The sequence below is a fragment of the Aquarana catesbeiana genome, linkage group LG04 (assembly GCF_042186555.1).
Source record: "Aquarana catesbeiana isolate 2022-GZ linkage group LG04, ASM4218655v1, whole genome shotgun sequence".
In the NCBI taxonomy this organism is placed as follows: Eukaryota; Metazoa; Chordata; class Amphibia; order Anura; family Ranidae; genus Aquarana; species Aquarana catesbeiana.
In genome coordinates this window covers 544,321,087-544,344,582 of record NC_133327.1, presented here as the reverse complement: position 1 = coordinate 544,344,582, position 23,496 = coordinate 544,321,087, and the positions used below count along the sequence as shown (strand labels likewise).

Below are 23,496 nucleotides of genomic sequence, written 5' to 3'. Positions count from 1 at the left end.
ATACAAAGTCATATGCTAGCAAAAAATCCTGCTTGTTTATTTATTTTATTGTTATTTCCCTCACACGATAGGGCATTCTGTGTATTGATGGTTCAACTTAAGCCAGCCATACATGTTTTTTCTTGCCTAGCCTGCAGGCTGAATGAGAGAAGTCAATTAACCCCCCCCCCACCCCCCATTTACCCTAAACAGCATGGAAGGAAGAATCTCCCTCTGCTGGCTATTGTATCCTGGCAGCTGTGACTCCTGTGGCTGTCTGAATACCTGAACAGTGAACACATCTTATTTGTTCAGCTTATGAATTTCAACCCAGATTAAGAAAAATGTATTTATTAATTGAAGGAGCCAGGTGGAAAATTGTCAGCTGGACAGTACAGTCACAGTTTCCAAGCAGACGCAGTCACTTCTCGGGTATTCATGCATCCGCGAGTGCCATGGCTGTCTGAATACAATAGCCATCAATGGAAGATTCCTTCATCCTTACTATGCCAAGCGTGTATAGCTAACTATTATATAAAGCTGAACCAGTCATTACAATGAATGCCAACAGGGCTACCCACAACTTGAATTTCTGCAGTTAAAGCAAGTAAATTTGAGCCATGTATGGCCAGCTTAAAGAGGAACTCCCCCCCCCCCCCCCCCCCCCCCAAAAAATAAAAAATAAAAGTCCTGTAGCTATTAAAAGGACACCTACCTGTCCAAGGATCCAGGGCCTTCCTCACTCACAGGCAAGTTCTTTGGTGGTCTTTGGTCCTCAGTGCCAGCATGTTTACTAAGGGAAGCCAGCCATGACTCCTTGTGGCTTCACACTGCGCACGTGCAAGCCATGCTGCATTTTGGAATTGGTCCTGCAGCCTTCTAGGACCTGTGACCTGTCCCAGAAGGCTGCAGGAAAAGAGGGGGGTGAATTCCCGCTTGGATCACCTAGACAATCCAGGCGGAAGTAGGAGAGGATATCTGTTTAAACTAGGTGCCTGCTCCCCCACCAAAAAATGTCCAAAATTTGTAGAGAAAGGAGGCGGAAAAGCAGAACTTCCCTTTTGGATGAAGTTCCACTTTAACATTTCCTTTGCAATCTGTGCTTTGCTAGGTGAATAGTCTATTCTATTTTTGCAAACCAACCCCTGTGGGCAAGAGGGAAAGCTGCCCTGGGCACAGTGAAGCAAGGGGGCAAAGAATAGTCGCAGGGTGGTACACCCATTCTACAGCGTGTATTATCAGCAGGGGAGGGGGCACAGTTCTGGATCCTTGCCCTGAAAGCTGGAGAACCCTGTCCCGGTACTGCTTGTGTGTGTTGGTTTAAGCTGATAATAAAAATATTGGACCTCTGCACGTGAACTTTCGAGCCAGAAAAAGGCTTGCAATGTGGGGGGAAAAAATAAACCATAAAAGGATAGTAAACATGAATGCCCGGTAAACTTGAGCTCTCTACAGCTACCAGTTAGATTCCAGCGTTCTCACAGTTGGCATTCTTGTTTAGCACACAATAAAAAAAAATGAAGCTGAGTTGTGACATTGTAAAAACAATTTCAGCCCGACAGTTAAAGAAAGCTGACTAAAATTGTTTTCACGTGGAAATATTTTTTTTTCTTCCCACCCCTCTAAATGTTATATTTTGAGTTTCTGCGCGCAGACCCGCTCAGCTGCTTTTGACAGATGTACATTGTTATGTCTCATGAATGGCACGGAGGCTATGAGTACACATGCTATTTGCACTTTCGTCTAGACGGAGGGGAGAAGACGGTCTTCCATCTATCATTTTATGAATGGGAACGCTCACACATTTCTCAGTATAATGGAGATCTCTCCTCTTTGCCCCCACCTCTCTCGATGAAAGCTTTCATATTCCTGAATATGTTTATTTGTAAGCTATTGTTATTTATCAACCTGTAAGTGGCAGACTATGGATTTAAAAAAAAAAAAAAAAACTACTTCTACCTTTTAGTTTTGTTGTCTAATACATATTAAGCTGTCCATGATTTTTTTTTTTTTAATTTTCCATATGCATTTTGCATGTAAAAATCCAAATTTTTGGCACTAAAATTACTTAAACCCCCAGAACATATATTTTCTGAAAGCAGAGGCCCTGTAGAATAAAAAGGTGATAGTTTGTATGTCACATGATATTTAAGCAACTGTTTTTTAAACACAAATTGTCTGGAAAAAATATAATAAAATTAATTTTAGTGCAAAGAACACACAATATAATACCCATGGTTGGTTAAAATATAAAAGATGAGGTTTTACTGAGTAAATAGATACCAAATATTCCATGTGTTTAAAATTGCGTGCGCCCATGATATCGCCAAAAATGATAGTCCCCAAATATCACCATAGGTGACGCTTTAAAAGCCTTTACAGCTCATTAATTTAGAGTTAACTATAGGAGGTCTTCTGCTAGAATTATTGTTTTCACTCTGACGTTTGCGGTGATATGTCACATGTGGTGCGACCGTGGTTTACATACACATGCACACCCAGGTCTTGCATTTGCACAGGTGTGTGGGGCAACAGGGGTTAGGGCAATTTTTAAAAAAAATTTGAATAGATTTTTTTATTTAAAACTTTTTTTTTTTATTTTAATTTTTTTTTAGATTTCTTTTTACCTGATTGCTATCCCCTATGTGATAGCATTGGGCAGGTAAAAGGTACTCTTTATGGAAACATTAGACCCCAATGTCTCCCCTGCCCTTCACACCATCTTAACAAGCACAGATCGTGCTGCGTTTTGCAAACCGGTTGTGGGGTGTCGTTAACTTAACATACACTCTACATGGACAGGTTGCGATTTGGATGTGGTGCCGATTTCGCTGTGAATTCGCACTGCATCTAGTGAGAACCTAGGCTAAAGGTTCACTCTTTAGACATACTTAATACGCCCAAAGAGCTGAACTGGTTAAGAACATTTGTTTGACTTTCTAATCATTAGTGGGGTCAAATGAGTGTTCCACCTCACTGATGAGAAAATTCAAAGGAGCAGTTCTGGAATAAACAAATTTCTAATGGCGCATGTGGTTTTTGTTTGGAAAATTATATTAGTTCTAAATTCTAATGTTAAAATCAAATAATACTTTGTCTTGGCACTGTTACATTTGGGTGCCGATACAGTTAACATCAATTTTTCAGGCCAATAATTAAATATATTTAAATCCCTTCCACACGGGGCAGCTCTATTGGAGTCCATCTGCTCAGCGGGGAATCTGTCCACAGAGCAAGTGGATGGCTAGTCCATGTCCACTCCGCTTATGCAGAGCGAACACAGACGCAGCCCGCTCTTCTCTATGGATGGTCGGATGTAAACAGACCACCTTTCCATTCACACCCAACTGCCTTCTGATCTGATCCACCTGATGGATGAGGAATGGATCCCCATCTCCCTGTTTTTAGGGCATAGGACTGGATGCCGGAGGGTGTAAATGGACACATGTCCGTTGACACTGGCTGCTCCATAAAGGAGACTGAAGGGTCAAATCGGGTCCGTCTGAAAAACTGACAGGCAGATTCGATCTGTCCACTAGTGTGAAAGGGGCCTTATGAAGTTAAAGTGGATGTAAACCTGATTCATGAAATTTGACCTGGGCACATCTATCTCTAGTGTTTTCCAGTCCAGTGTGTTTCTGCTGTTTCATTGCCCTGTTATCAGCATGATAACTTCTGACAAGTTCTCTGTCAACCGAGATAAAACCAGCCTGAAACTTGTGTTGGGGGAGGTTGCTATAAATTAGCAGAGAGCTTGACTTGTCACAGCACAGCTCTGCAAGTCCCTGCCTATGTGGGGGGGGGGGGGTGCCTTTCCTCCAATCCGCTGTCTTGGCTGTATGCAAATAATCCAGTCCCAGTGCTGAGCAGGAAGAAAGAATATAGAAAGCTGAAGACAGCAGATATACAAGTAAAACTCATGTAGGGAGATTTGTTTCATTTCTGTGTATCATCTGAGGCTGTTCACTTCACTGGGTATATGTGAGGGTTTACATCCACTTTAAGTTGGCATTAGGGAGTAGCTTAAAGCGGTATTGCACCCAAGACCAAAAATGTAATATATTGCAGCTTACCCAATTATTAGATGTGGTAGCTGCATTTGTTCTCGGCCATTTGGCTAAGATCAAGTGTAGTATCTGTTCTCATCAGTTTCCAGGAGGTGGCGCTTTCTTCCGTCCCTGATCTATGACGAAATAGTGAAGAGATGGTGGTTGCTATGCAAAACCTGCTGGAGTAAAGGTGACCTGGAGCGGTTCGTAGCCGAAAGGGAAGCCTTCTGATGGGGATGGAGAACCACGGGGTCTAATCCGGAGGGTCGGGCCCTGGCCTTCTGGCCTAGATTGGGGTAGCTCTAGCTCCAGCCAGTTTTTCTGGAAGAGAACGCTTACTCCTCCTTCGGGGGGGCGGGGGAGTGGTCAGTATTTCCCAAATATAATTAGGCAGGAGGAATGGAACGATGGTGGAGCCTGATGGTAAAGGGCTCTCACCAAGTTTCCTGAACTCCAGGCCTTCCTGGTTGGGGTGGGGGCTGCTGTGGGTCAGGGTTGCTTTGAAAAGCCAGTGGTGAATGTGCCCCTGAAGTGGCAGTTCAGGGGTGCCGTACAGTCACTGTGTGTAAACACTTGATTTTATGGCACCATGGTCACTTCACCACTACACACATTTTTCACACCTGCCTCTTGGGCCGAGCCTTTTGGCTAGGACCAGGGGAAATTTTTATGCCTGGCCGGAGGGCCGACCATTGTATTACACAAGGATCACTTTCACTCTCCCACCTCCCTATCTCCCTCACTCTTTTTATTTATCCCCGTGTTTGTCACTTTTTTGTATTTTTTTGTTTGTTTGTAGTGTATACACATTATGTCACTGTGTGATGCGTAGGGTGTGGGTCCTCGGGCATACTCTGAAAGTTTTGGGAAGGGGCGGACAATGGCCTTCTGGCTTGGTTCGCCCTCTCCTTTGGGGGTCTCCCTTCGGGGGAGCCCCACCTAGTACTTGGGTGGGTCTGTTTTGGCGGACCTTCCAGAGAACGGGTGTCCGCCTGGTTTCGGCCAGATGGACCCAATGTAAAGTACCTTAGTCAACGTCTGGAGCCTAATGCACCGGGGGATCAGGGTAAGGTCTTTCCCTAGTGGAGGACACTGAACACCCGTTGCACGTTTTTGTGTTTCACTCTCTGTGTGGGCACTTTTTTTTGGCACCGGGTGGAAGTTTTTGAGGTGTGTTTGCATGCCACTGGCTTTTTAATTAAAAAAAAAAAAAAAAAAGCTGCATTTGTTTTCTCGCTTCTCTGCCTTTTGGCTAAGATCAAGTGTAGTATCTGTTCTTATCAGTTTCCAGGAGGTGGTGCTTGCTTCTGTCCCTGATCTATGGTGAAGTAGAGATGGGATGGTGGTTGCTATGCAAAACCTGCTGGAGTGAAGGTAACCCAGAACAGTTTGTAGCCGAAAGGGAAGCCTTCTGATGGGGACGGAGAACCATTTGGTCTGGCCGGAGGGTCGGGTCCCTGGCCTTCTGGCCTGGATTGGGGCAGCTCTAGCTCCAGACAGTTATTCGGGAGAGAACACTGGCTCCCCTTACTCCCACTGGGGGAGCGGCCAGTATTTCCCGAATGTAATTAGGTAGGAGGGACGGAACGATGGTGAGGCCTGATGGTAAAGGGCTCTCACCAAGTTTCCAGAACTTCATGCCTTCCTGCCTGGGGTGGGGGCTGCTGTGGTCTGGGCTGTGGGTCAGGGTTGCTTTGAAAAGCCAGTGGTAAATGTGCTCCTGAAGTGGCAGTTCAGGGGTGCCGTGTAGTCACAGTGTTTAGTCACTTGATTTATGGCGCCATGGTCACTTCACCACTACACACGTTTTTCACACCTGCCTCTTGGGCCGAGCCTTTTGGCTAGGACCAGGGGAAATTTTTATTCCTGGCCGGAGGGCTGGCCATTGTATTGCACAATGGTCACTTTCACTCTCCCACCTCCCTATCTCCCCACTCTTTTTATTTATCCCCGTGTTTGTCACCTTTTTGTATGTTTTTGTTTGATGTGTTTACACGTTTGTCACTGTGTGATGAGTAGGGTATGGGTCCTCGGGCCTACTCTGAAAGCCTCAGGAAGGGGTGGACAAAGGCCTTCTGGCTTGATTCGCCCTCTCCTTTGGGGGTCTCCCTTCGGGGGAGCCCCACCTAGTACTTGGGTGGGTCTGTTTCGGCAGACCTTCCAGAGAACGGGGGTCCGCCTGGTTTCAGCCAGATGGACCCATTGTAAAGTACCTCAGTCCCTGTCTGGAGCCTAACTCCCCGGGGGATCAGGGTAAGGTCTTTCCCTAGTGGAGGACACTGAACACCCGTTGCAAGTTTTTGTGTTTCACTCTTTATGTTTGTGCACTTTTTTTGGCACCGGGTGGAAGTTTTTGAGGTGTGTTTTGCACGCCACTGGCTTTAGAAAAAAAAAAAAAAAAAAAAGCTGCATTTGTTTTCTTTTTTTTATGCGTTCTTTCCTCCATTTTCACCTGGTGATCTGGCCAGTAACACACCTCAGAGACACAGCTTTGGACGAATGAAAAAAGGAATCGTAGCAGACAGCAGCATTGTCAGTCTGGGGAAGGAGAGTGTTAAATGTACTGGCAGATTTAACTACACTAACAAATTGAAGTCAAACTTCAGATAATACTTTATAAGCTTACAGCAATCAGTTTTTTTTTCTTTTGGAATTAAGGTTTTACATGAATGAATACAATTCTGATTATTCTAAGCACCCATGTCAGTGGTATATGGTTTGTCTCAACACCCTTAACTGCTATTTTTGCAGGAGCGCTTGTTCTGCTGAAAAACAACAGCTTTCCCCTCTATGCTGCGGCCACCCACACGATTTCTAGAGTTATGACTTGCTAGGATGAACGATACATGTTTACAAAGGGCCCCTCGGGGTGCATTCTCCCACCCCCTTCCCATTTTTTTCCTTGTCTTCTCTGTCCTACTTTTTCAGAGACTCTCCGCTCTACTAAAGTCCCTATTTTTATGTAAACATGCACAACACCCCTTTTTAGGCCATACGCCTGTATGAGGTTGTGCCAATGTATCTTTTAAGTTAGATCTCCTCTAAGGGACAGTTTCAAATACTGCTCTGGACTTAAACCCCATTTTATCTCATTATTAAGATCTACGGTATAGACAGCCATCATATATATTTTTATTGTTGTCAGATTCTTTTTTCGCCTCTCTGGCGGAGAGAATTGTCTTTTTGTATCATAGCTCTGTTTTTTTTTTTTCCCCTATACTGCGTTTTGTTCCACTGACGAACGATTGGCTTTGATATTTGTTAATATATCTATCATTGCACCGCTCCCTGATTTATGTGTGCTGTTTACCTTTATTCTTCAATAAAAAATATTGCAAAAAAAAGAAAAAAAAAACAGACTTGCTGCCAGCATCACCAGATGAAAATAAAAGAAAGGAAAGTTTAAAAAAAAAAAAAACACATCTAAGAAATGGTAAGCTGCAAAGTAATAAATGTTTGCTTTTGGGTTCGATACTGCTTTAGGTTTCAGGGTTGATGGTTAATTTTAAGGGTTATGTTAGGGATAGATTAAAATTGGTCTAATGTGGATGACATGTTTTTTCATTTTCATAAAATATTGTTTTCACCTTTTTTTTCCATTTCTTTCTAACTTCATTGCTGCCGATTTCCTGCAGCCTATGTCAGCCACTTCTTATCTATCTATATTTTGCTCCAGTGTCTGCTGCGCATCATTCCTTTGGACAGAGTTACTGACATTGGTGGACCATGTCTGAGTGACGTAGACCCCTTGCAGTCTCCACCAGGGGCGAGTGACAGGATGAGAACACAGGAGTACAATTGGGTGTCAACCTATAACAGGAAAAGCTTGAACAAAGAACATTCTTGGCAGGATCACCAAGTATTCTTTTTAATAAAAACTGCAGATTAAAAAAGATTGAAAACAACGTTTGCGATTACATAATCTATGGTGCATTATGATGCATTAATTATGGTCCAGCTTGTACTACAGTGATTGAGTTTGGATCTATTTTAACCACTTAAGCCCCGGACCATTTGGCTGGCCACAGACCAGAACACTCTTTGCAATTTGGCACTGCGTCGCTTTAACTGACAATTGCGCGGTCGTGCGACGTGGCTCCCAAACAAAATTGACGTCCTTTTTTCCCTCACAAATAGAGCTTTCTTTTGGTGGTATTTGATCACCTCTGCGGTTTTTATATTTTGCGCTATAAACAAAAAAATAGCGACAATTTTGAAAAAAACGCATTATTTTTTACTTTTTGCTATAATAAATATCCCCCAAAAATATATAAAAAAAACATTTTTTTCCTCAGTTTAGGCCAATACGTATTCTTCTACATATTTTTGTTAAAAAAAAATTGCAATAAGCATTTATTGATTGGTTTGCGCAAAAGTTATAGCGTCTACAAAATAGGGGATAGTTTTATGGCATTTTTATGAATAATTTTTTTTTTTACTAGTAATGGCTGCGATCAGCGATTTTTATCGTGACTGCGACATTATGGCGGACAGATCGGACACTTTTGGCGCAATTTTTGGGACCATTCACATTAATACAGCGATCAGTGCAATTAAAAATGCATTGATTACTGTGTAAATGTGACTGGCAGTGAAGGGGTTAACCACTAGGGGGCAATGAAGGGGTTGTGTGTCCTAGGGAGTGATTCTAACTGTGTGTGTGTGTGGGGGGGGGGGGGGCGCCTATGTGTGATCAGTGTCCTGTCACTAGGCAGAATGGGGAAATGCTTGTTTACATCAGTTGTTTACTTGAAGCCCTGGTTAACATTGCAGTGATTTGGCATGTCAAATCGCATGCCAAAACGGCGGCTATTGCCGACAATGGTACCATCCAAATCAGTGCGATGCCGCATTTGCAGCACCATACCGATTCCCAAAAGTAGTTTCTGTACTACTTTTGGTGACTTCGGGTGCGATTTCAATATACATCTGTGCAGAAACCCGCACAGATGTCTCTGAAATCGCCTCCCAAGTCGGAACTGAAATCGTGCGAGTTCAGCTGTACTCGCACAATTTCATTCCCGCTGTCATTGTGAACCTAGGCCAAGAGATATTAATATATTGGGGGAGCATGTTTGCTTTTTGTTACTGAACTCAGTTTTAGGAGTGAGGTTTTAAGGGTAAGGGATACTAAAAATGGCACAAAAGTAGGACAAATATTCTGTTAATAGTAAGATATTTAAGAGCAGCCTCCTGGTAATTGTTGCCCTTTTGAGTGAAGTCAGGCATATCTATGACTCCATCAGAGCAGTCACAGTTGTCTTAAATAGTAACTCCGCTTTTTTGTTGAGAGAAAAACAATCCCCTCTGGGTGATCAATGTACTGTACATTTCAGGGATTTTACCAAACTTTTTTGCAGAGTCCTACTTTTTTCTGCTTTGAAGAAAAAGCTGTTGTTTCCACTATTTCCTTAGGGTACTGATTCTGATTAGGAGGTACTGGTTCATTATGCACTCTTTGTGTTCTCATGGGAAAAACTGTAGTGTCTGCATCCCTTTAAAAGTATTCAACCCTTGTGGAGTATCTCACCAAAACAAATTTTTTACTGCAGAGGATGCCCAAAATTTGACTTGTATCTTAATACAGACTTCTGGGAAAATCTGTAAGCCAATCACACAAGCAGGAAATTACATTGCTGGAGGTGATCTGTTACAGAAGGCCTCCAGGTTGCCATATTGCATTGAATTTTACAGAAAATTACAGCGCTGCAGATTGAAAAGGAAATGCCATTTTAACAACCTATTACAATATGGCTCACAGAACAATTGTATGTTATATTATTATTATTTTTTATTTTTTTTTAGCTGGATCTGTTTAATAAATCTGTCTTTTAGTGCAAAGATACCTTGATTGAAAAGTGATGAATCCATCTCAAAATGTCTGAACAGTAGCTTGGGCAGTCCTTGGGCTCTTGGAACATGCCCCATGCCCCAGACTGAGGCAGCGCCCAATTAGATAGACACCCTAAATGCACTCCAGGCAAAACCCCAGGAGGTAGAGAACACTTTGGAAGCACTCTCCTGAGAGGCTGGTTCGGTCAGATCCATATTCATAACTCAGTGATTGTCCTTCCCACACTGGTTAGAGTAACCTCCCTACGCTTCATGCACACTGGACACTCCCTAGACGCCTTTCTTCTGGCAGCAGTAAACTGCTGGATGCAGTTAGACGTGTGTACCACGTTTACACACGTTTAGTTGTGTCAAGCCCTTGGGTTTTAATTCATATCTTTGGCCAGAATGATAATTTAGAAGAATATATTTTTTCCCCGCAAAATGCAGCGTTTTGTATGTAAAGGACTTCAATGTACCCAAATCCAAAACACAAGTACAGCGATTTGCTTTTTTTTTATATTCACTGTATATAGCTGGTTGCGAAGGAGTGGGACGGGAAGCCAGCCACTGCATCCTTCACAACCGATGAGTCATCAGCTGTCAGCGGGCTTCCCCGCTGACAGCTGAATGTAAAAAAAATAATTCTAGCTAAAACAATTTACGATTAGGAGGGGTATGGATTAGGAGGGGACACCCCCACGCCAAAATTTAAAAAAAAAATGTTGTGGGCCCCCCCCCAAATCCATACCAGACTTTTATCCGAGGATGCAGCCCGGCAGGTCAGGAAAGGGAAGGGAGAGCGAGCGCCCCCCCTCCTGAACCATACCAGACCGTATGCCCTCAACATGGGGGGGTGGGCTCTGCGCCCCCCACCCCAAAGCACCTTGCCCCCATGTTGATGGGGACAAGGGCCAATTCCTGACAACCCTAGCCGGTGGTTGTCGGGGTGTGCGGGCAGGGGGCTTATCGAAAACTGGAAGCCCGCTTTAACAAGGGGACCCCCAGATCCTGCCCCCCCATGTGAATGGGTATGGTACCCCTAACCTTTCACCAAAAAAGCAGTGAAACGTAAAGAAAAACAAGAGTCGTTTTTTTGACAAGTCCTTTATTAAAAAATAGCTCCGAGGGTCTGCCGATGACATCTCCCGGAAAACTCGCCCCCTTGTGACAGCACAAGGGGTGGGCTGTCTGGGTGACGTCATCGGATGACCACGCCCAATGGCTATATAAGAGTAAGCAGGGACGGGAGAAGACAACTCAGGGAGAAGACGGCGGCGGGAGAAGACGGCTCGGAGCTATTTTTTTAATAAAGGACTTGTCAAAAACCGTCTCTTGTTTTTATACCCATTTCACTGCTTTTTTGGTGAATGGGTAGGGGTTTGATGTAACCGATACCCATTCACATGGGGGTGGGCGAGATCCCCTTGTTAAAGGGGGCTTCCAGATTCTGATAAGCCCCCCCGTCTGCAGACCCTGACAACCACCGGCCAGGGTTGTCGGGAAGAGGCCTTTGTCCCCATCAACATGGGGGAAAGGTGCTTTTGGGTGGGGGGGTGCAGATGTTAAGGACATGCGTTCTGGTATGGTTCAGGAGGGGGCTGGGTTGCTCGCTCATCCCCTCCCTTTCATGACCTGCCAGGCTGCATGCTCGGATAAGGATCTCGTATGCATTTTGGGGGGACCTCACACTATTTTTAAAAAGAAATTCGGCGTGGGTGTGTTCCCTCCAAATCCATACCAGACCAAAGGGCCTGGTATGGTCTTTGGGGAGGACCCCGTGCCGTTTTTAGCCGTCAATTTTTTTTTTTACACATTCAGCTGTCAGCGGGGAAGCCTGCTGACAGCTGATGACTCCTTGGTTGCTAAGGACGCGGTGGCTGGCCTCCTGACCCGCTCCTTAGCAACCAGCTAAATACAGTGAATGTAAAAACAAAGCAAAAAAAAAACACACAAATTGCAAAACCTGCAGAAATGCTCAAAAGCAACATGCATAGATTTGAATTGAGCCTTACATGCGATTATTGCCATCGGATATAGCCGCTAGCAAGAACCACTGTGTTCTCCTGGTAGGGTCTGCCGCTGACTGTGTTGATGGGGAAATCAAACGATTTTCTTTCCCATGGTGGCAGGAAAGAAAATCGCACCATCTATGGCCAGCTTAAAGAAGATAGCAGAGCTTAGAAAAAGATAAACAGCTCAGGCTGATTGCAGCCTGTCAACAGCATACCAAGCATAGACCAGGGTCCTACACACTTACAAGGAAATTCACATTTGTTTTTGAAAATTGGAAGTCCCATAAATATAAATATAATAGCAAAATATAATAGCAAATATACTTTGCTGAAAACTTAGCATATCAAAGAGACCAGATGTTTGGTATTTTTTTACTAAACAGGGGTGCTTTATTTCACACTACCAGCATACAGGAAATCTATAAACAGGTATGGGGAAGTACTCAGGAGTCACAGATAAGACAAGTACACCGAACTGACTTACATCACTTGTCAAACATTTTAAGAAGCCAGGCAGACCCTCTGCCCCTTCTCCTACCCCTATGTCAGAGGTACAGGAGGACCACACCTTATCAAACTTCCATGGGCATCCCCGGTTAATGTATGTCATTTTGTACATGGGGAGGGCAGCATCCACCATAGCCTCCCATTAGGATAATGCAGGTGTGGTGTGGAGATGGGGACAGCCACTTCATCAGAATTTCTTTTTTTGCATAATAACTGCTATCAGCAATTTAGTATGGTGAGATCTCTGTTCATCATCCATGATTCCCAATAGTGCGAGCGACGGGGTGACTGGGAGAGCCAGCTGCAATTTCACATTCAACACCTCAAGTACTTCCGCCCAAAACTTTGTAATGTATGAACATTCCCAGAACATGTGGAGGTAGGACCCAGGACAGACTTCACAACGAGGGCAAGCAGGATCCCTATTGAGAAAAAATTCTATGCAACCTAGCAGGGGTATAATATATCCGGTGTAAGAATTTTACTTGTATAAGCTTATCTCTAGAAGAAATTACCAATTTGGGACCTTGTTCTAAACAGTCCTCCCAGTCTTCCCTATCCAAAGTTTGTATTGTTTTTACTAATAGCCTATAAATCTCCATTCATAGAACGAACATATTGTTGTCAAGTTCAAGACTGTTCCTTATCCTTGTAAGCATGTGTTTAGCATTCATTGTTGTATATTTGCTTTATGCAATGCATCACTATAACAGCATGCTGTGATATGTCCTATTTTCAGCAACACTTACCCATTTACTAGAGCTGCAGTATTGTAAGTAATGTCATGTGACTTACAGCAACCAGGCTAAGGAGCTGCATCCCCCTTGATGGAGCCAGAATTGTACCATGATAATATCAAACTGACATGATCATAACATACACACGATTCTTAACTCACACAAATGGTGACAGATGCATTTTATAGCTTTAAGCACCAGATGAAAAATTGAATTGGGTAAAGCAGTCTGAACAAAACTACAAACAGCTATGTGTTATTCCAATTAAAAGATCATTTAGAATATAAGCATGCTTTAAAATAATAATATGAGTCATGTGCACAGGAACAGTTATTCATGTTTTACTGGATTTATATAGAACCATGTAGACCAAAACTATCTTATTTTTTTTTTTTTAATCATTTATTTAGTTCTTAAAGAATGACAATAACCTGAGCCTCCCAACCTTAAAGAGAAACTATTTTTTGGGCTATTGGATGCAATAATCATCAGTAATGCTGCTATTTGCTGTTAGTAGAATGGATTATGGATATGAGTTTAGCAGCACTGACCCCTCAAGGTGTATTAAATATTCATTGACTGTTCTGTACATGGGCTGAGTACTAAATAAAAAAAACAGATACTGCAGTAGACTTCCATATGTTAGATATTACAGTCGATATTAAAAGGAGAAAAAAAAAATAAATGGATAAATAAAATTGTGTTTTCATAGTTTTATTTCCTTAAAGGTAAAATAATTCCTGCAGCTATGTGTGCAGAAATAGTATCGAGGGTTTCACCCAGAGTCCTTCTTTGGTTATAAATATTTAGTTATAAATATTTAAAGGTGTCAACATTTGTGAAACATTTGCTGCCTTCTTAGCACAAAGGGCATAGCAATATTCGGATAACTTATTGCTTTTCTTTCCACAATATGCAATAACCATTAAGTAGTTAAATGTTGTGATATGTTGTAAATCCGTTTCATGATGAACCTTGAGTAGGGTATTCATTATACAAAATGTTAAGGTTAAATAAAACATGGCCTGAAATTCCATGTATTCTTGGATTCTTACTGCAGAAACATATTCTAGGCTCTTCACATTCTGTATTATATTCTTACTTTTCTGTGAAGCAGAAGACAAGTATTTCCTTGTTGCCACGCATTCACCTGCTAAGATTGTAGTAGGTCCTGGGGTCATGGCAAAGTATTTAAGAATGGTTAAATACCCTTATGACTATTGTTATTGGTGAAATATCTACCTTTCTATAGCTACAAATAAGCCTAGTACACGCCATTCGTTTTTAGTTTTTTTCGTTCAACCCAGCAGGCTGAATGAAAAAAAAAAAAAAACAGGAGCTCGGGAGGAGCTGCTGTACTAATTATCCGATATTTGTTAGTACAGCGATCTCCCCGGCTGAGCTATTGTGTTCTGACAGGGGGGACGGCCCCCAGAACACAACGGTCAGCACTCTCCGCCATTGGTTATGAGCTCTAGTTGGTTGCCAATCCTCAGACCTTTTTCGGCCATGCCCCTTAGAGAGAAGGCGGCTGAACTGGATGCCTCACACAAAGGACGAATGTCAGCCGGCTTCTATTGAACTGGCCGATACCGCCCGATGTTTGGCACCTGTGTACGGCCCTTTAGTTTGCATGTTGTATTTGGTTGACTAAACCAGGAATTTGTTGGACCATTTGGTTTGATCATTTGGTATCTTTATTTAAATAGCACCTTTACCATAAGAAATCTTTTACTTTGTAACCATGAATGTTTTTTTTTTTTGCAAGTATTCATAATTCATAGAACAACAAAATGCAAAGACATACACATGCATAGTGTTACAGTATCATTCCATAGTCAGTAGAAAAATACATCAACAAGTGTATAAACCACTAAATGCAAAGAGGGGAGGGAAGGCAGGTGGAAAAGAGGGTAAGAAAGGGGAGGGTAAGGTTGGGGGGGGGGGGGAGGGGTCGGTTGGGGGAGAGGGGAAATTCACTGGAAGGAGGGCGTGGCAGGATAAAGTATTTTATTGAGTACAGGATCCAAAAAAGGGCTTTACCTTCATCTGAGAATGTGAACATGTTCCAGTGGGTCCAAGATTTGGAACAGGTCTCATGTTTATTTTGAGCAGAAAGTACCAGGTCTTCAATCTTGTTACATTTTTCTTTCCATCTCAGTGCATTGCTCCATTCGGCAGCGTTAAGATGGGGTAGAATCAATTATATTTGTATGTTTTCTCAGAAAATATCAGTGATGTGTAGGAGGAAGAAGGCTGGGTCCTCCGCGATATTGTAATCAGTAATTTTTTGCTTCTACGCACTTCTTTCCAGAAGTGTTCCAGTTTGGGGTATGACCAAGAAATGTGTGGCAAAGTCCCCCTTTCCTCCCGACATCTCCAGTAGCAGTCCAATACTATAATTATCAATGTTTTATCAGAATACTTATTGTAATATATTTAAGACAAACCAGGAACTTGTGTTTAACATATTTTTTCAGATTAAAAGTAAGGTGTTAAGGTGACTTTAGAGCTAAAATGCGGATGCCTGGCAGATCATGTATGTACCTTTTTGTGCCTGTAAGTACATTTTGATCCTAGACCCAGGCTGCATATAATGGTCTAGGATCAAAACAGGAGGCCTATGTCTCCCTTCATTGTACTGTCAAATGCCAGAGGCTGTACTGCCCACTAAGGCCCTGAGATTTGATAATTGAATGACAGGATGTATAGATTAGCACCATAGGAAGAGAGGGTGTTCTCTTAATATGGAAAAAGTCAAGAACATGTGTGCAGTTGGGCCTAAAATGCATTGAGCTCCACAGAGATCAAATTAAAGACTGAAACAGGTACTTGGAGCACTACAAAGTACCTGCAATCCACTATGGTATATATTTATATAAACTATGGCATATATTTATGGATTTTTTTTTTTTAATCTAGTAATGGTGGTGATCAGCGACTTATAGTGGGGCTGCGATATTGTGGCAGACAATTGGACACTGACACTTTTTGGGAATCGGTGACACTAATACAGTGATCAGTGCTGAAAATATGCTCTATCATACTAATGACACTGGCTGGGAAGGGGTTAAACATATAGGGTGATCAAATGATTAACTGTTTGCTCAGTTAGTGTTATGTGCTGCTTTTACTAGGGGAAGTGATGGATTTTAGTCCCTGCATTGCAGGGACACAAAATGCATTCCTCTCCCCCCGTCAGAACAGAACTCTGCCTTGTTTACAATGGCAGAGCTTCGTTCTGAGTCTCTGGTCAACGATCGGGGTGGCGGCGGACATCCAGGGCCTGGCACCCGTAGATCAGCTTCTGCTGTGAGTAGTCACAGCAGATGTGACCCACGCGCCCCCTGCAGGTGAAAGTGCAGAATCATGTATAGATGCTTGTTTCTGCACAGGATGGCCACCCTGTAGCAGTTAATTTTGCTATGGAGTGGCTTGGAAGTGGTTAATAATCCCTGTGCAACTGCATGAGCAGTTATGCAGAGGGCAACAGGGAAAATCGTAGTGCCCAAATAGCAAAGATAGAGACTAGTCCACATGGACTAGGGGCTGTATTTGTTGCCAAAGATGCCCACACTAAACACTGACTTGTGTATACTGACTTAAAGGGGGTGTATACTCAATGCAATGAGTTGTTTTTGCAACCAATTTATTTTTGCAGAAACCTGGTTTCACTTTGGCATAATAGTCCAGTTCTGTTCATCTGTGTCAAAAACAAAATGTATTCCACTGCAAACCAATGTTCTATGATACCTTCAAGGGGAAAAATATATTTATATAGAAATATTTTTAATAGGAACTGTACACTGATTAGCTGCATAGTTAGTTATTGGTGGCTGAGGAATGTATACTGCCCCTGAGAATCTATAGTTATGGCTGATCACTGGTTAACAATACCCCTTAAATCTGCTTTCACATTTTGGTGACACCATCAGTTCCCTGTCCCAGATTGTTTTGGATCCTAGCAACATTCTTAGTGCTAGTTGCTGGCTTTGGGCTCTTTTTACTTTCTGCTTGTTGATATGTTGCAGACAGAGTACAGGAAAGCATTTCATTCAACTGTAAACCTTGCCTGCACCCATAGTCATTAATTCCCCCATTCTGCCTGTTAGCATGTACAGACAGCTCTGAAGCTCAAGGACATGGATTACTGAAAACACTGTGTTCTCTTTCCCAGCATTGAAGATACATAATGAAGCCTTCAAACTCTTAGATTAAATATGCTGTAGGTGCATTGATTTAAAACGGCTTAAAAACTCCAAAATTAAAAATGGTCATATTAACATAAATGTATGATGAGGTTATTTGGCCATAGCCTGACGTTCCCTCAAGCTTTCCAAATTTTACTCCAGACAGTTGAGGCACATCCTTCGTCTGTGTTAAGACATTAGTAAAAATGTTCAGCAATTGCTGCATTTATATTATTTTTGTGTTGTCACAGACCCTGACTCGGCGGTTCTTGCTGATTGTCTTGATTTTCTGGCAATTAGAATTTTTTGTTTGGCAGGCAGAGTTTGCACCCTAAATAATAAAATATGAGATCTGGGCTAGGTCACAGTGTGCTAGTCAGATTTTAGCATTGTCTGTATTTTCCATATAAAAATGTTGGGCATGCCGTATTTAACATGTACCTTTTAACTTTAAAAGGTGATGAACATGACTGCTGTTTGCTTTTGGGCTAAGTTCTCCTTCATTACTGTGCGGGTGTAATAACTTAATGGTGATATTTACCAAAAATATTGAACGCTATAGTTAATGTGTGCCTTATCTCATTACCAGATTTGCCTGTAGTGAATGCATTGAAATAGATCAGGCATTTGTATGTTCAATGCAGATACATGGATTCTTGCATTTACTGTAAGGATTAATGATCATTATTGTGACATCCATCCACCATACATACAGAAAATGGGATTACTTCAAGCCGTATATATTAAAAAAAGCACTGTAACAGAACGGCTCTTAAGTAATTTAATGTGCACGACAACAGATTAAGCACCAAGGCGTGAAACATGTTAGAAATTTTAAAGGCTTTGGCGTTTGCTGTAGTTCTGCACATTAAATTCCTGGAGGACAGTACTGTTGAAGTGTGGTAAATGGTTAATGGTGCATTATACTAGCAGAAGATCTCCATGTCTCTCTAAAGTTCCTTTGCAGAGTTCTATTCAGTGTTATAAATTGGAAAATGTTGCAGATTTCCATTTTCATGTAGAGCTTTTCTAGAGAGGTTTCAGTAGCTAATGGCCAAAATGTGTCTCTTGCATTTTTACAGATTTGTTAGAGGTTCTTCCTGGCTTGGAGCATGTAGGATTTTGCCCAATATGGAGAGAAATGTCTCATAGTAGACATCCATGAATGTTAGGTGTAGTATCGGACTAACCGCATCTACCTGTTTAAGGGGTTATATAATTTATTTTCACAATAAAAAGAATCTTCAGTCTCTTGCAAAAAATGAAGTCGGCAGCAGACTTTTAATAGAAGGACAATTACCTGTCCCAGGGTCCAGCGCTGTCCTCAGCCAAGCTGGTTCTTCACTGGGCTTTGGGTCCCTAGCACAGGCTTCTTAAAGTGTTACTAAACCCAGGACCCTGCATTCACTATATTTGGTCTCCCACAGTACACAGAACATGGAAATGCAATTATTTTAGTAAATATAAACTATTAAATACCTTTTCTCATCAGCAGTATATAGCACTCTTAGGACTAATATCAGTGTCTGGTTAAAGCTTGTAGGAGGAGTTTTCATTCTACCCTGACCTATGAGGCTGCAGGACCCCTGACCCTCTGTTGGACAGTGCTGATTGACCCTGTGCCGATCATATGCACCCTCCCAAGAAAAAAAAACTAGCAACACTCACAAACTGAGCATGTGCAGAGTGACTCCAAAGGCTATGTCTTATCAGGAGATGGATTGGGGACAGTGGAAGGAGATACCTGAGCAGTATTTGTGTACAGGGCCGTACGTGCCAAACGCAAAATTGGCCCTAAGGCTGAATTCCAGGCAAGCTGCTAAATGCACAAAATACATTTATGGGAGCTGATTTACCTACGAAAGGATTTGCATTTCTGTTTTTTTTCTGGTTGAGATTTACACAGTTCTGTCACACCACCAGCCTTTAATTGGACAGTGAAAAGAGAAGCAGCAGACTGATGAACTCATCTCTATTACTCTGTTTTGCCTTCCTATCAGCATTGTTTTAATGAGCATTGGAGCACAGCTGACTGGCTCCTTGTGCTGTTTTTCTCTTTCCCAGACAGAGCTCTGTTGTACAGTGGATTGTAGAAGCCTAATGCCTGGTCAAGCTCAGGTTTTTACACTGCATGCATTTAAAAAATACATGTAAAAAGTAATATTGAATTCATTAATTTGTATCTTTTCTATCTGTCTGGAGTTCAGCATTAACATGCACAGTGCAGAAGTTTAGCTGTGTCTCTGAATAATCATATTTGACCATACGCATGCCTGATCACATCTGAGAATCAGAGTTTGGTGAGGTGGACAGATCTGCTAGTGCATGACCACATTTACCGTACTTTGAATTTCAAAACAGTTTTGTGTTTTTTGCCCCCTCACACATTCAGTACAGCATTCTATACATATCTCTTCTATCAGTTTTTATAGACAGAACAGCCTGCCTTAAAACACGTATTTAGGTGAAGCTAAAACTTGAATAATACTTAACATACATGTATATGCCCACCGTGCCAGCCCCAAAACAAAAAGTGTTGTACGTTTTTATGATATTTTTTGTTTGTGATATGTTGGAGGTGGCGAATAGGCAAAATGCTCCTACACACAATCAGAAGACTGTACAAAAAATACGGCTTTCAAATCGATCGTATGATAATCTGATCATAAGTACACTGCTTTTTGAGAGCCGATCACGACAATTAATGCAAAATTATCCAATGGGACAAGAGGTATTGGACTAACTGATTTGAAAATGCGAAATTATCCAATGGGACAAGAGGTATTGGACTAACTGATTTAAAAAAGAAAGAGGTTCAGGTCCGCATCCCTGATACAATATGTAAAAACAGATTTCCTCAAAAGTTACACATAATTACACATTACCCATAATTACACATAAAATACCAAACTATCCAATATTGAATAGACACATATACTGAATTATTGTAAATAAACATCTATTGATATCCGTACTGACCTCGTGTGTTAAACATTTCAGACAATGGAGATCATATGCTCAACAGAGAAGAAGGAAACAAGAACGCCCGAGAAGGCATTGGGCAAGCCAAGAGGGAAATGGGGCATGCCCAGGTGAAGCCCTCCCGCGCTGAGAAACACCTCCCAAAAGGGGGTGGGGGGAGAACAGGGGCAGGGGATGGAGGGCCAGAGCCTTCACAGATGGGCAGGCCAGCATGGATCTAAATCTGAGACGCAATAGTAAACAATAGAGAACAAAATAATATATTGAACCAGTGCGCAAAAGAAGTCAATGCACATAATAAAGGAAAACTCATTAGAGTTAACCAATACATCAAAAAAAACATACCTGTCACTATAAAGTTTGTTAATGGAATTTTGCAGAGCACGCATTCTATCACAGACCCACATCAAATGCCAGTGGCCACTAATGTTGAGATGTAACTTCGCTGTAACTGGAGTCAAAAGAGACCTCTCATAGTTCAAGGTTGCTGCCCCATATACAAGAAAGGGGGAGCCTAGCTGGATAAATAAACAGCCATTGACCTAGGATAAAGAGAATTCAAACGTAGTATTCATTTGTAAAATGCCAGAAAAAATGTCCAAGCATTAAATGATATATCCCAAAAGGTCTTGCCTAAAAAGAGAGGGATTCACAGGTGCAGCCGTGCCCTATGTCTCCAGAGTGAAGCCAGGACTTTACCGAGCTACCAAATTTATATATAGGCCATAATGAGAGGGAGGATGAAATTGATGTGCTACACCTGGAATGATCTGTGACGCTCCATAAATGGCCCTCCCCTTCCCAACCCCAACAAATCCCCAACCCCCCTGAGCCAGCGGCACACCACACCACGCCGCCCACAGAATCCGATGGGACAAACATGAACATTTTTCTCGTACGATTTTAGTTCAATTGGTACAGTTGGCATCCGAAAATACAATACATTACATCGCTTCCAAATTTTTATTCTGTCATACAAGAATTTTCATAGCTTTAGTAACCTCTTTTATATTTGATATGAGACTAGCATGCAAAAAAAAAAAATGGATGATCATTCATCCGATAAGATCATTGTGTGTACCAGGCATTAAGTAGACCCTGTCACCAACTTCAAGGTACATTTACAAGCACAAAAATCAGGTATCTTCGATCATTGCATTGTTTTTCCTTTCCATTAATTTTTTATTTATTTTTTTTCACTTGCAATGTGCCTTTGAACTTACAAGCAAATTTAACCATTTCAGGAAGTGTCAGTGCTCTAGTACAGTGGTTCTGAACCTCAGTCCTCAAGTACCCCCAACAGGCCAGGTTTTCCTTTATCTTGCACAGGTGCTTTAACTCACCTGTACCTTGGTATTTTGGACAGCTATTTTTTAAGAGAAATTCACAAAACATGGCCTGTTGGGGGTACTTGAGGACAGAGGTTGAGAACCACTGCTCTAGCACATCCTCTGTACTCCTTGCATCTCATAGCCCTCTCCTCTTTTGGAATGTGATTCTCTGTGCTGGCCCAACTCCTCCACCTCTGTACATAAACTTTCATGTAGCTTCAAGGGAGGAGAGGGAAGCGAGAAAGGGAATACTATAGAAGGTCACTGGAGTGACATTTCTGAGTCTGCTGGGGCTAAGGACATTACATCCATACAGCAGTCTCAAAACAAGGCTTTTACAGGTAAATAACATGCCTAAAATACATTAAATGCACATATCTTATAGGAAGATTGTTGTGGAATTGAATGGCGTGGTGACAGGGTCTTTTTGAGGGTGGTTATTGATGCACAGAGCAGAAACATTAGCTCATCCCGCACTGCATCGGAGGAACTGTTGTGATATTCGGCCAGTGAACATTAATACAAACTCTCAAAACTCTCCACAATCTGAGGCATTACTTAATTATTTGGAAGGCCATAAAGGGCACGCAGTGCTTAAATTAGGATCTTCACTTGTAAATTTCAGACTGTTTATTGGCTATCATTAAACATGATGGAAGTGATGGACTAGACCAGGAGTAGGCAACCTTGGCCCTCCAGCTGCTTTGAAACTACTAAACTACTAAAGTCCCACGAGACATTGCAAGACCTGACAATCACAGGCATGACTCCTAGAGGCAGAGGCATGATGGGATATGTAGTTTCACCACAGTTGGAGTGCCGAGGTTGCCTACCCCTGAACAAGATTCTAGAGTAGAGTAAAACATTTTTGATAAAATGAGCAGCAACTAGTTTATAATGTGGACTGAAGAGGTCTACCTCTAATCACTAATACGTTGCTACAGATTGAGCCAACACCTCCCTCATAGTTGCCATAATACATGTTTGCAAATTTTTTTTATGCAAGCTATGGCATATGAAATATGGTATGCTACACTACCGTATACACAAATACAGCAGTACACTGCCTCTCATATCAATATCAGACTGGACCCAGTACCTGGGCTGCCTGTAGAGCCAGATTTAGACCTTGGGGGGCCCGGTGCATTTCTTTTTTCAAAATGCATGACACAACGTCATTCTGAGGTCATGTTTGCACACATATATGCAGTCATAGGCCACTTTCCTTAAACCCTCTTTTTTTTGAATAACAAGCTTTAACATATACTTGCCTCCACTGTGCAGTTTGTTTTGCACAGAGTGGCCCTGATCCTCCTCTTCTGGGGTCCCTCAACGGCGCTCGCAGCTCCTCCCCGCATCGGTAAACCCCCTAGGAGAAGCTCTCTCCTTGGGGGTTACCGTGCGGGCGCACTCCCGAGTCCAGCATTTGCATCTATAGACACAGAATGCTGGACTTGGCCCCGCCCCCGGGCACCCGCGTCATTGGATTTGATTGACAGCAGCGGGAGCCAATTGCTGCACTGCTATCAATCTTATCCAGTCAAGAACCGTAACCCCCGGGCAGAGAGGTAGAGAGCGTCTCCGCTGTGGGAACAAACGGGCTCAGGTGAGTAAAACGGGGGGACTGGGGGGCTGCTCAGTGACAGAAGTTTTTTCACCTTAATGCATAGGATGCATTAAGGTGAAAAAACACGAGGGTTTACAGCCCCTTTAAGAGCATAAGCACTGTGAGTTGCCAAAATTCATTTTTAAAAACTATACAATATACCAGCCCTGAGTAAAAGCAAAGCTTCTACAGATGACTGGCAAAATCATACTTCCCAAGATACATTCAATAAAATAAATTATTTTTTTTAGTATGTATGTTTTATTTA

General features: G+C 42.2%; 1 protein-coding gene and 2 pseudogenes across 13 annotated transcripts in view; all 3 read left to right on the top strand.

Annotated features, from left to right (window-relative positions):
- The window catches only part of ARID1B (AT-rich interaction domain 1B), a 534,317-nt gene that overhangs the window by 290,150 nt on the left and 220,671 nt on the right, over positions 1–23,496 (top strand). The window lies entirely within an intron of this gene.
- Positions 4,077–4,209, top strand: LOC141141925 (U2 spliceosomal RNA; annotated as a pseudogene).
- LOC141141910 (U2 spliceosomal RNA) lies at positions 5,261–5,393 on the top strand (annotated as a pseudogene).